Here is a 13,474-nt window from a genome sequence, read left to right as displayed (position 1 = left end):
CAAAAGTTCCTTTTTAAAACAACAGGTGAGAACCTTCATTTTGACGAGGATCCACATTATCAGTATCTGTGCACCTGGGTTAGTGCAGAAGGGATGAGTCAGTAGCATGAGAAGCTATGATCTCTAACTTAGGCCGCTTCCGCACGGCCCATTTATGACGGCCTGGGGGCGCCAAAAAAGGCGCCCCCAGGCCGCCGTTCGCACAGGCGCCGCTGCTGCAACGCAGCAGCGGCGACCTGACTCCTCTTCCCTTCCCCCAGGGTGGCGTCAAGCCGCCCTAAACAACAACCCTTTAAAGGGTTGTTGTTGGGGAGGGAGCGTCTTCCCTGCGGCGCGGTGCGAACCGCGCCGCCGGGAAGATGCTGTCTCCCGTCTCCGCCCCACTCACAGTGTCCTCCTCGTCGCCTGCGGGGCATCACAGCCCCGCCCACACTGTCCTCCGACCTCCAGGGGTCGGAGGGCAGCGTGGGCAGGGCTGCGACGCCCCGCAGGCGACAAGGAGGACACCGTGAGTGGGGCGGGGGAGGGCGCAGAGGCGGCTCCGTGCGGAGCCGCCTGCCGGCCTCCCCTTCGCCTGCTCGCACGCTTGCGTGCGAGCATACTCCCGCCCCCACGCCAACAGAACTCCTGCCTGCGTGGGGGCGCCTCCTGGCCGTGCAGAAACAGCCTTAGCTTAAGAGCCAAAACAGAAGCAACAAAACTCACAGATTGCTCCCAGTCTGGAAAGGATAGCATTCACGCACTGCGACAATTCATTCCTTTGATTTGGTTACTTGAAACTGGATTTGCAAGACAGGTATCTGAGCTTTAAAGATGTGGAATAGTGTGGTATAGCCCAATCTCATCAGACCTCAGAGGCGAAGCAGGATCAGTACCTGGATGGGAGTCTGCCAAGGAACGCTCTGCAGGCAATGGCAAACCACTTTGACTTCTCCCTTGCCTTGAAAGCTTGCCATGAATTGATTGTGACTTAAGGCCACATACATACATTTGCATTTTAATGGGGGAAAGGCAAGTTTTAAAATAACACATCTTTCCCTTTTTCAAGCCACTAAAAAACTGGTTTCATAACAAAACCAGTCAAGGGAACTCCTTTCCCCTTCCTGGGCAGCCTTGATCAGAATCTCAGTTGCATGAATGCACACGTTATTTTTTTTGCAAACTGACAAAGAATTGTGATTTTCATTAAGTCTGTTTTGGCCCCTAATGGACAATCCTCAAGGAAAGTCATTATCCAGCTTAAGCTGCAAAGTGTTCCTATAGTTTATTTTCATGAATAGCATCTTATATATGTTGCTGTGGAAACCCATCCACTATGAACCTTGTTCCAAAAGACTTACTCTCACACAAGGTAAGTTCATGTCAAGGCACAACAGGGCTGCTGCAGCCTCATTTTCAGCGAAGTTATTGTTTTCATATTTCACTATTCCACACTAGGACTCCAAGAGCATTGGATTGCAGGCTTACCTATGACAAGCAGGCCAAGATGATTTGTTGTTTTTAATTAAACCCCCTGCATTTATCATTTTTTTTAAAACTCAGATATTGTCATCTTTGAGAAAAAGATGGATTTGACCTCATAAAGAAACAAGTAAAGACCTCATTAATGTTAAAATCAAAACAGCTAGCATGTTCAAGCATTAGCACCACCCATGCGATCAGCAAATAAAACAGATGTGATACCAACTTAATATCTTTGTTTGCACCTTTATGAGAGAAGTATTTCCTCCATGGCTTAACTTGGGGGAGCTTATTCTTAATCCCTTAATTTTTGAATATCACCAGCACCACCATGGGGTTGATATGCTGTACTCTTAGGAGAGAAAACAGATTTTTTTTTAAAAAAACACCTTGCTCTAAAAACCTGGAAGCTTGGCAGCTGCATTGATTCCATAGTAACAACACCCACACTCACCAATCATGGAGCAGATGCCCATGATGGCCCTGGTCTGTCATAGATGGACACAGTCAATCAATCTGACACAGCAATACCAGCTTGTCTCCCTGATGTCACCCTACCCCATTCACAAACAGAACACAGTAAGGCAAGAGACAGATGAATCAAACAACCCATCACTGTAGGGAGAATCTTGGTACACCCATTAGGACCTCTGCCACTATAACACTTTGGAAGCTCTTCAAATGGGTTCACATCCATTACATCAAACATTATTCCTTTACACAAACAGACACAGAAGAAAGGAACCAGATCCATCACCAGACAGTTCACTTCCTCCTCTCATGGTGGCCCACCTGGCTTTGACGAGAGAGCCCAGGCCTTTGTTGTGGGTCTTGGGCTGGAGCATGGGTTCCTCATTGGAGATGATGGTAGATCTTACAAGTTGTGCTTGCTTGACAGGGATCTTGAGGGGTATGAATTACTGTTGAAAAAGGGGAAGCTGGCAGCTTGGTTTAGTATTTGTTAATTAGTGCCTGAAAATATGAAAAACAAAACAATGGCCCACAGAGTGGAAATGTCGATTTACAATCCAGTTCCAGAAAAGATGTCAGTGACTGAAGCTCATTGTGTTAATTTCTCACACTGAGTTAACTGATGCTCAAAATCTTACAACAAAACTTTACTGTATGTGGAATGAGAAATTCTTGATGTTCATACGGCATTCAGAAGAGGCACTAGAGATCATATTGTAAGTTTATGTTGGTTATTGGAATATATGAGAGAATTTTAGAAGAAAATTAGCTTGTATTTCATAGATTACAGCAAAGCTTTTGACAGCGTTGATTGAGAAAAACTATGGCTGTGGCTGGTTTTAAAGGAAATCGTTGTGCCACAACATCTGATTGGCTTCCTGTGCAACCTGTACTCTGAACAAGGCATTACTGTTAAAACAGCATATGGAGAAACTCCTTTAATCTTATACACAGAATATAAGGAAAGATGGATTAGATTTAGTTGAAGATGGAGTGAAAATTGGAGGAACATTAATAATTTGAGTTACACTGATGTTGCCACAGAAGAAAATAGTGAAGACATGAAATAGCTACTGGTGAAAGTAAAAACAGAAAGTGCCAAAGCAGGTCTATAGATGAACATCTAGGAGACAAAAGTAATGACTACTGGGAAATTACTCAACTTTCAGGTTGTCAATGAGGAAATTGAAATTGTTCAATTGATTCAATCCTCAATCAAAAGGGAGATGGCTACCAAGAAACTAGGAGTAGATTGAGACTGAGAAGGGCAGCCATAAAGAAGGTGGAAAAGACCCTTATGTATTGAGATGTATCACTGGTGGCCTAGATCAAGTTAATTCATGCCATAGTATTCCTTATTACTATGCATGGGGTGTGAAAGTTGGACAATGAAGAAAGCTGACAGGTAGATTCATTTGAAATGTGATGTTGGAGGAGAGTTTTACAGGTATGTGGAGAACAAAAAAGACAAATCAGTGGGTTCTAGATCAAATGAAGTCTGAACTGTCTCTAGAAACTAGGATAATATTTATTGGTGTTGCAATTATGAACTAGACAATAATTAGGCATTTCTCAATGTTTTCTTTTTAATTTTGTTGTGTTTCAAATGTTAATGGAAAGATCAAATGTTTATGCACCAGGAGATTAACCTTTGTATCACAGCTACTGCTTCTTCTTTTTAACTCAGAAGTGTAAATTACATTCCAGCACTGAAGTAGCAGTTAGATGACAAGCCATTGTGGTGGGCAGTTCAAGGCTTCATTAAGCAAGTGCAAAATTGTTGTATGCATGCATTGCAGTCAGTTTTACAATGGATATTAGCTTTAATTCCAACAGAATTTTTGTATCAGATACTGATAAAATCTCACCAATGCAGTAAACATATAAGCATAATTGGACCCCAAAATTGAACACCTTAATTTTTTAAAAATACACTTGAAATACCAATAATTAGTATTAAACTTAATGGTGTGCCCAGTTTTATGGATGGTGATATTTTTGTTTCCTTTGGAGGAGAGAGCTCTGGAAATGTATGGTACATTGGTGATATTCGCTTTATTTACAAGTAAGTGGAGTCACACAGGCACTCCTGCCGGGCAGCAGATCCACTACCCTGCATCAGATCTCAGAGAGAGACAAAGACAGAATCTCTCTCTCTCCCCCTCCTCCCTCCCTCCCTCCCTCCCCCCCTCTCTCTCACACACAGAATCAGAGAGAGAGAGACCCAGAGATAGAGAGATCCTGCTTTCCCAAGGTACCTTAAACAGCTTCTATCAATCTATTTGTCTCTGCCAGCATCTAAAGTCATGCCGACTTTTCATGCATACCGTTGCCCTCTCCTGGTGTCAAGAGGGAGGCTCTTTCCCCAAGCATCCATGGGCTTCTTAGGTCCATTAAAGGTGTTATCCACAATTGTTAAGAAACATTGCCATGTCTTTTGTATTGTGTGGTAGAGTGAGCCACAATGACCAAAACCCACTCTCATTACTATTCCAGCATCACTACCGTATATACCGGCGTATAAGACGACTGGGGGTATAAGACAACCCCCCCACTTTTCCAGTTAAAATATAGAGTACCACCTGCTCAGTACCACCCACTCAGTACCTGGTGTATAAGACGACCCCAGACTTTACAGATGATTTCCCAGGGTTCAAAAGTAGTCTTATACACCAGTATATACAGTACATGAATTTGCCAGGTATTGAGTCACAAATATTCCCTTTGTTCCAAAACCAGAACATAAAATATGGAACATATTTCCATTGGTTTGGAGATATCCATCCCCAACTTGAAAACTGATGTGAGCTTTTCAAGCAGGCGAGGTCTCTGCTCCAAGTTGTTAACCCCTAATTTACACCCTTTGAAGCTGGCAAGATTTTGTCACATGTAACAACATACATAATACCTTAGTTCTCTGTATTAAACAGTGATTGCTTTAGGTGAACATAATATGAAAAATCTTCTTGCAAGTTTAATCAGTAAAAATTTCATTTTGGAAACTACTGAATATTTTATACATGCATATATTTATTAAGCCTTCCAACAATGGAAGAGAGTCATGAATAACTTGCATTCAATTACTTCTTTCTACTGAGTTGGATCTAGCTCAGTACATCTAAATCAGAAGTAATGTTTTCCACTGAGTGTTGATACCCCCAAGATGTTTCTGAGCATCAAATCTGCATTGACTTGAAAACAAGCCAACCAGAGGCAAGTTGACTGTTGTGGGCCTTTCCTTCTGCCAAATGATCATTGAAACCCATTGATCCCACTATTGACGGGTTCAAGAGACTCTTTGACCCTGTCAGTGAATCTATACAGTTGCACTGGTTTAGAAGACAACATACAATGCAATCCCAAGCAGCATTTCCTGGGAGTAAGTCCAAATGAATAGATCTGAGTAGACCTGCTTATGATTGCATTTTTAAAATATAAAAGGCTAATGACCTGTCACCTTAGGCTGTTTCCATCATTCCTAAGCACAGTAGACATAAGATCAGCCCTTGAACAATAGACAGGTCTACTCTGTTTTGCTATGAGCAGTTGATGCAGCAAAATATGCCATGGCCATTTTTGACAATTGACCACTTCCAAAGGTGTTGGTCAGATGTGAGCCAACCACGCAGCCTGCTCAGTTCAACAGTGATAAAGGCCTGCGAAACAGCTTTGCATTTGGTTTTTGAAAAACTGCACATGTGCAAAGATGCTGCCAATTCAAACTGATGGGCAGCAATTGGAATCTCTAGGCACTACTTAGATGAAAACAAGATGGTAGGATTTTATTTAAACATGCCATTTATTTATGACGGGTTTATATGAATTGTGATTGATCTAACTGTCTATTTAACCAGTTGCATACTGAGCACAGCAATTACACATCAAGGATATAGTTGGGTTGTGTGACAACACATGTGCACAAAAAGCCTTTTGTGCTACTCTGAATGGTTATGAAGGAATAAGAAAAACCAATATGCGAGCAGCCACAAATAGGTTGGCAAACAGTTGAACTGATCATTAAAAATTAGTTCAGTATTCTTGTGAACAGGCTGTGAAATCCTTAACTAAGAGAAACCCCTTCATTTTGCTGTTTCCCTAATGCGTAAAGTATTTCATAACATTCATTCTTTACTTTTTGGGTTCCATAAGAAATATTGACCTGAAACTGGCATTCATGACTGAAATCAGCACAGAAATCTATCTTAAAATGATTAAAGATTACAACTGAGTCAGTTACTTTTGCTTTCTTGTGTAATTGCAAAAGTAAAATATGTTCAGGAGGGGGAAAGCTGTTTGAACAAAGCCTTAAGTCACTTTTTCCGTACAAAATTTATAGCTGATAACTTGCTGCATAATAGCTGTGGGGCAGTGCTCTATATAACTAGAATACTTTGTTATAGTTTATGGGTAAGTTATTTATGCCTCGTTTAGGAGGCTTGGAACTGATAATTATTTCTGATTCTTGAATGGGCTACTGTCCCATTACATAGCTACAGTGACACTTTAATACACAGAAAATAAATTCAGTGACATCTCAGAAATGGCTGTCTGCTCTTTAGCTATTTTTTTTTTCTTTCAGCAGCACATGAAGTCCTTCAATATGCTTCAGTGACACGCACATCCAAACTGACATGCTGAGGAGATCTGGGCTGAATTATAGTTGTGGTGAAATGATTGCTTAAGTCCAAATGAACTCTCACTTGTAATTCAAACATTACCTGAGTGTCATGCAAGGTACTACTTCATTTTAGCTCCTTCTCACCTTTCTTCAGTGATGTACAAGAAAAACAGTTAGCTGAGTTGGGTGACCAATACCACTGTCTTCCACATTAACATTATAGGCCAGTGGTTCTCAACCTTCCTAATGCTGTGACCCTTTAATACAGTTCCTCATGTTGTGGTGACCCCCAACCTTAACATTTATCCATTTTACAGATGGAGAACACTGATGCAGAGAGTCTTAGGCGACCCCTGTGAAAGAGTCGTTCAACCCCCCAAAGGGGTCCCGACCCACAGGTTGAGAACCACTGTTAAAGGCATATTCTTTAGGGAAACCTGTGATGCTGCCACTGTCGTGGAAGTTAAGTACATTATTGTATCAACCCTTATCCTATGGACATTGTTGGAATGGCCCAAAAAGCACCCACGTCCTACAAGTAATATATGAATCACCCCTCCATGTTCTGTCACAAAACTGATGATGGGCACAGGATAAATAGGATTTGGTTTGTGAATCAAGCTGCTGATTGTAATTTAGCAAGAACCCAGCCAAGAATTGATCACTTAACTCTTGACTATAATATTATTCTCACTATACAGCAGTGGCGTAGTGGCTAAGAGCAGTGGCTAAGAGCAGGTGCACTCTGATCTGGAGGAACCGGGTTTGATTCCCAGCTCTGTCGCTTGAGTTGTGGAGGCTTATCTGGGGAATTCAGATTAGCCTGTACACTCCCACACACGTCAGCTGGGTTACCTTGGGCTAGTCACAGCTTTTCGTAGCTCTCTCAGCCCCACCCACCTCACAGGGGGGTTTGTTGTAAAGGGGGGAAGGGCAAGGAGATTGTAAGCCCCTTTGAGTCTCCTACAGGAGAGAAAGGGGGGATATGAATTCCACCACCACCACCACCACCACCACCTCCTCCTCCTCCTCCTCCTCCTCCTCCTCCTCCTCCTCCTCTCCTCCTCCTCCTCCTGCCCCCCCTTCACAATCATACATTAAACTGACAGAATGCAAAGGGCAAACAAAAATAAATGCATCTTAACGGAGCATAATTTTCCTACCAAATACTTTGCCACAAGGTGTTATGATTTCTACTGGGAAATGAAGCTTTAAATAGATTGTATGTGTTTTTGAAAGATAGATCTATTTATAGCCTTTAGTTGTGATAGTGAACAAAGAAACTTTCATGTTCAGAGGTATCTCTGGGTCAGAAGTCCAAAGGGGTTTCAGGCAATGAAGAAGGAAAGGAAAATAAACACCCAGCCCCTGCTGCCCAAATTGCCCCTTTGCTAAAACAGGCTTATGTTGCACAAAAGTGCAATGTAAGCCTGAAGGTCCAGGGGCTCATGTTTCTGAGCTGAAACACTGGTGGAAGCGGACTAAGGGGCCACTCCCCACTTACCTCGTCTGAGTGCAACCCCGCAGCGACCCCTCGTAGAAAAGCCTCCATGGCTTTTGACAACAGAGACATTTGTTCCCCACTCATTTTCCATTCAGGAAATAGCGCGGGGTTCCACATCAAGAGTCAAAGAAGCAATCGAGCGTTCTGATTGGCTGGCACACGTGTGCATCATTTACACGTGGGAGTTGCAGCCAGCCAAAGGCGGGGCTCCATTTTGATTGGCTGACCCGAAAAGTTCGTTTGGATAAGCTGAACACATTGTTTTGAGAAGTCTGCACATGCTGATGTCACTACCTGTTGCAAATTGCTTGGGCAGAAAAATGAAAGTAAATATCAGTTTTGGTTTACACCGCCGACAACCCTGTGCTCAGCGGCACTTTGCCAAGCTGCAAAACAGTGGAGCTCGAGCAAAAAAGAGCAATGTTGGCACGTCTTGTTGTGCACACGTCTCAATTTCCGAGCACTTTCTGACGGGGACACCCTCCCTAAACAAAATGGCGGTTCCTGTTTCCTGATTGGCCGGAAGCTGCGCGTCAGAGCGAATCAGCCGCGCGTAAACAGCCGAGGTTCCCCACCCCCCTGCGGCACCTGCAGGGTTTTTGAAAATGTTGCTCTTTTCAGAGGACCTAATTTGCCGCGCGACAAGGAGGTGGGAGAGCGGCAAATTAAGGGCAGCTGCGCAGTGGGCGCTGGTGACGTGGGGAACGTCCATCCTCCTCGTGTCTTTTAAAGAGGTGACCCCGCAGCTTATGGTGAGTGGGGAGTGGCCCATGTCAGCTCCGTTCCTGGAAATGACCCAGCCCGCCTCCCCCATGCCAGCATCTGATTGGGACACCAGTGCAGCTCTGCGGCTGCCTAGACTTCTGGGTTTTGCTGCCATGGAGCTGAGGCCTGAGTCTGCTCCACCAGTAGAAGTGTCCCTTGTACTGGCAGAGGGGCAGGGGTGGGATCCAATTTTTTTTAAAAAAACGGTTCCGATGGTGGTGGGATTCAAACAGTGGCGCCGCTGCACACACGCCCCTCCAGTCCCTATTGGGCAGGGAGGTTGCTTTAGTAACCCCTTCTCGGCACTCAGAAAAAAATTAGTAACCACTTCTACAGAAGTGGTGAAAACTGGTTGGATCCCACCTCTGCAGAGGGGGGCAATGCATTGGCACAACCCTCCACCAGTTCCACAACCCAGTTGCCCCCGCCACCTGGATTGGGCCGCCTGTTTCTGAGAGACTAAAACGGGAGACAACCAACAAGGGGTGTTAAAACACCATTGTACTCTGCTTCTAAGCTACTCAGGGAGATTTGAGTGGCTGCTATTGGAGACAAGCTTCTGAACAAGACAGTGCCTTGCTCCGATTAAACAATGGCTCTCTTGTGCAAATTGGCCTTGAGTCCTAAGATACAAGAAATGCAGAATTAAGAATGTGGTTTGCTTTAGTTACCATGTCTAATAGCCATCTGGCTCTTTCCTCCATGAATCTCTCTAACCCCCTTTTGAAGCTATCAATGCTTGTGGCAATCACTACATACAGTGGCAGTGAGGCCCATAGTTTAATTGCTCTTTTACTAAGGGGTATTTCCTTTTGTCTGTCCAGCTACTACACTGGATTTTCTAGTATTCTGATACACATCTCAAATTCTAGTATTGGAGGAGAGGGAGAAAAAAAACCCTCTATCCATTTTCTCTTACCTGTGCATAATTTTATAAACCTCAGTGATGTCTCTCCTTAGCATCTCTTTTCTGGGTGGGAAGGTTCCAGACTTGCAGTCTTTCTTCACAAAACAGGTACTATAACCCCCTAGTCATTTTGGTTGTCCTCATTTGTACTTTTTCTAGCTCTTCAATTTATTTATTTTTTTTCAATTGGAGTAGTTCTGCATAAGATTGTACCGTAGGTTAGTTACTCCACAACGTAACAGGTAAAATAAGTTATGTTTCCATCTGGTATCAACTGTGTGTACAAAAATATTTTATACCAAGCAAGACAAGCCCCATGCTTTGAGCCATGCTTCAGAGTATAAAGAACTGAGAAATTCAAAAACTGACCTGCAGAAAATCTTAATTTTTTTCTTACTCAAAAGACATTCAGTAGAATTCAGACAGAGAACTAAATTGCTAGATCCCTGCAAAATAAGATCTTGCCCATCTTGGCTTATTCTATGCTTGGAAATGGACAGAAAGAATACCTTTGTGTTAATCTGGCTGCATCTTTCAGTAGCCTCTGACATCATTGACCATGATAACGTTTCAGAATTTCAAAATCTGAATTGACCCATGAGTGCCTCAGAGATATTCATTCTGTGGTTCAGTTCCTTTGTGGATCACAAACAGTGATAAGTAGAGATACTAAATCATCCTCCGTGAAATACCTCAAGGATCAATGTTGTCCTGTAGTATGCATATGCACACATGTGTGTTTGTGTACATGCTGCACAGGCTCTGAGCCCTCCTGTATTGTTGTGCTTCTGCCAGGGGCTGTGAATATTCAAACCCAGAATCTTGGGCCTATCTTCCTTGCTTGTAGAGGGATCGCTAGTGGTATTCACTAAGATCCCAGGTGGTACAAGATGCCTAGTTGTATTTAGTAAGAAATTGCAGAAAACAGCTGACTGAAACCTTTCGTAGAATCTGGAGCTATAATTCTTATGCTTCCTGGCTGGTCCTTCTAGTATGAAAACTATTTGGCCAATCCCCAATGTTGTTTCTCTGTGTCTTATTAGTTTATGTTATTTTATTTGGAAAGTTTATAATTACTGTTTTGACCTGTTTTTAGTCATCAGTTTTTAATGGACTCCATATTGCTTGTTTTTTCCCCTTGCTTGAGACCTTGAATGCAGATAACTTGAACTACAAATCCATTTAATAAATCCATTTTGGTGCAATTTGTTAAGTGATATCATCTGAAAATTCCAAAGCAGGTTTATCATGAAAGTGTTTGGTTAATATGCCTGAAACTATCAGAGTATTTCCACTCTGTTGTCCTTAAGAACATGAGAATAGCCAGATGAATCAGGACAATTTTAGGCAAGTAGTTGTGTTGGTTTGCAGTAGAAAATTCAGGATCCCAGCAGCACCTTAAATACCAAAAAGATTTCAAGATTTCACCTACCAAAAGTCAAAGCTTCCTCCATCAGATCAAGTCAATGGTCCAGGGGTGGCCAATCTATGGTGCTCTAGATGGGGACTACAATTCCCATCAGCCCCTGCCAACATGGCCAGTTGGTCACACTGGCTGAGGCTAATGGGAATTATAGTCCATGAACATCTGGAGCACCATAGGTTGGCCACTGTTACCCAGCTTGAACAGGTTGTGAATTTATTTCTAAGGAATCTCCACCAGCTGCTAAGAGTGTAACAGCACACAAATATCTTAAAGTAGCAGTGGGGAAAATAACTCAATGCGAGAGGCAGGCTGGGTAGGGATCTTTTAAGACTATGTGTAACAGAAACGGCTTGAAACGTATCTGCAGAGAATTCACAAAAGACCAAATTGCAGTTTTAAATATTTTTATATAAATTTTGTTTGCAAGCAATCATACAGTAAGAAGTAAAGGCACATACACACAGTTACTAAGAATATAGATAGGGAGGAAAAGATAGGTGGGATGATAGAGTAGGAGTTTTGGGGAGGCAGGGGACTTATACGTTACCTAAATCAGCTGAAGAAAGTCTAGAAGAAGGCAAGGATTCAAATGACCCGCATCTGAATCCAGGCGAAGGACGAATTCGTGTCTCACACCAACAAGACCACAGGAGGTTCAAGTTAGCAATGAGCACTGGAGTTGGGGTGCACAGTATTTTTATACCCTTCTGTATGGGTAGGGGCGGGGACAGGTAAGTTTAAGTTTCATTTTCCTAAATTCTCTGGAATTTCCCATGCTGGGCTTGCTGGCTTGAGCTAATCAAAAGCTCATCTATTGTTCTAAGTACCCGGGACAATGGAGTCAATTGCTCTTAGATTAAATCAGGAAGCACAGAATGGCTTTATGCAGAGTAACTCTTTGGAGCCTCCACTCAGGTTATTCAAATTTGGCTGAGGCTTGTGATTAGGAAGGGATTGATTGGTTTAGGGAGATTGTATCAATAGGTTGAGGAAATGCAGGGAAGAGGCAATTGTTGAGGAAATGGTTTCTCAAAAGCACATCAGATATAACATGTAGTACCAGGGAGTTCACTGGGATCCATTGTATCACAACAGCTTAGCGGGGTGTGGTAATCAAGATATGCCCATGGTCAATGAGGCTTCCAGATTCCATTTACTGGAGTAACTCATTCATTGATTTAATCTTGTTAAACAGACCTTCTGCCTTTGGCCTGCTTTTAGATGGACAATCTGCTACCTACACATAGAAACTGGCATTTTGTAGCACACAGTGTAAAAAATAATATGAAATCCAATATTTCATAAGGAAGGGGATGAAGGCAATGTTAACAACACAACTGAATCCTGTTTCATGTAGTGGCCAACCAAATGATCTTTGAACCAAACAAGGCCTGGAGGCCAAGTCCCCAACAACTGGTCTTCAGAAGTTTATCAGTTACACAAAGCTCCCTTGTATCGTTTTGGCCTATGTATCATGATACAGCATTACTATCTATTGGGATTGGGAGCGGGATTCAGGCAGAGAAGCATCTTTCCCAGTTCTGGCTAGAGAAGCATCTTTCCCAGTTCTATCTAGAGATTCCAGAAGTTGAACCTGGGACCTAATACATACAAATCACTAATTTCTTCCACAACTACCCTATGGCCCCTGCTACTGTATTATTATTATCCTTTCTAAGAATTTGCCATTTTGGTGTTTCAGTCAATTGAAACAAATGTTTTCAGGTAAGAAGATTAAAGTTCTATAATGTGAATGTTTAAGGGTTTTTACCCCCAGTGAATTTCATTAATAATTTTCCTTCAAATTATCCATTTATCTACTTTCATCTTAAGTTCAGTGGAGTGTGATTTTAACTGGCTGGACTATGTCTGAGAGAGAGAGAGAGAGAGAGAGAGAGAGACCCAAATCCCCAAAACATCATTAAAGAGGATCACTTTCTCTTTGATCAGCAAACCATAGAAACCTGCTGACTCTTTTCAGACATTATAGCACTTTTAATTAACTTACTTCCAACTTTTCTATTATACAAAATTTAACAAGTAAAATCTTGAATGATAACAAGCATCTCACTTGAATCCACCAAAGGCAAGGAAAGAGACCCAGTATTATGCAAGGGCACTGCAGCTTACCTAGCAGCCATTCCTGACAGTAACTGTGAAGAAACTGAGTCCCTTACAGTGAAATCCATTGGTGGGAGGGTGGTGAAAGTGCTGTAGAGCTGGTGTGACCCTGGCCTGGTGTCATTGCCAATCCATATGGCATAAAGTGGCACTTATGCCACTGTTGAGCATCCACACATCTCCACATTAACTGAGTGCCAT

The 13,474-nt window shown here is 42.6% G+C and overlaps 1 long non-coding RNA gene across 1 annotated transcript; it reads right to left on the bottom strand.

The window, feature by feature from the left end:
- Window positions 1-497: 497 nt before the first annotated feature.
- LOC125430529 lies at window positions 498-12,529 on the bottom strand. Its single transcript, XR_007244184.1, has 3 exons — window positions 12,518-12,529; window positions 4,076-4,080; window positions 498-672 (listed from the first exon to the last, which is right to left on the bottom strand). It is a non-coding gene; the product is annotated as an uncharacterized LOC125430529 (long non-coding RNA).
- Between the last annotated feature and the right edge of the window lie 945 nt (window positions 12,530-13,474).

Source organism: Sphaerodactylus townsendi, linkage group LG04 (genome assembly GCF_021028975.2).
Source record: "Sphaerodactylus townsendi isolate TG3544 linkage group LG04, MPM_Stown_v2.3, whole genome shotgun sequence".
NCBI classification, from domain to species: Eukaryota; Metazoa; Chordata; class Lepidosauria; order Squamata; family Sphaerodactylidae; genus Sphaerodactylus; species Sphaerodactylus townsendi.
This window is presented reverse-complemented; position numbering and strand designations above follow the sequence as displayed.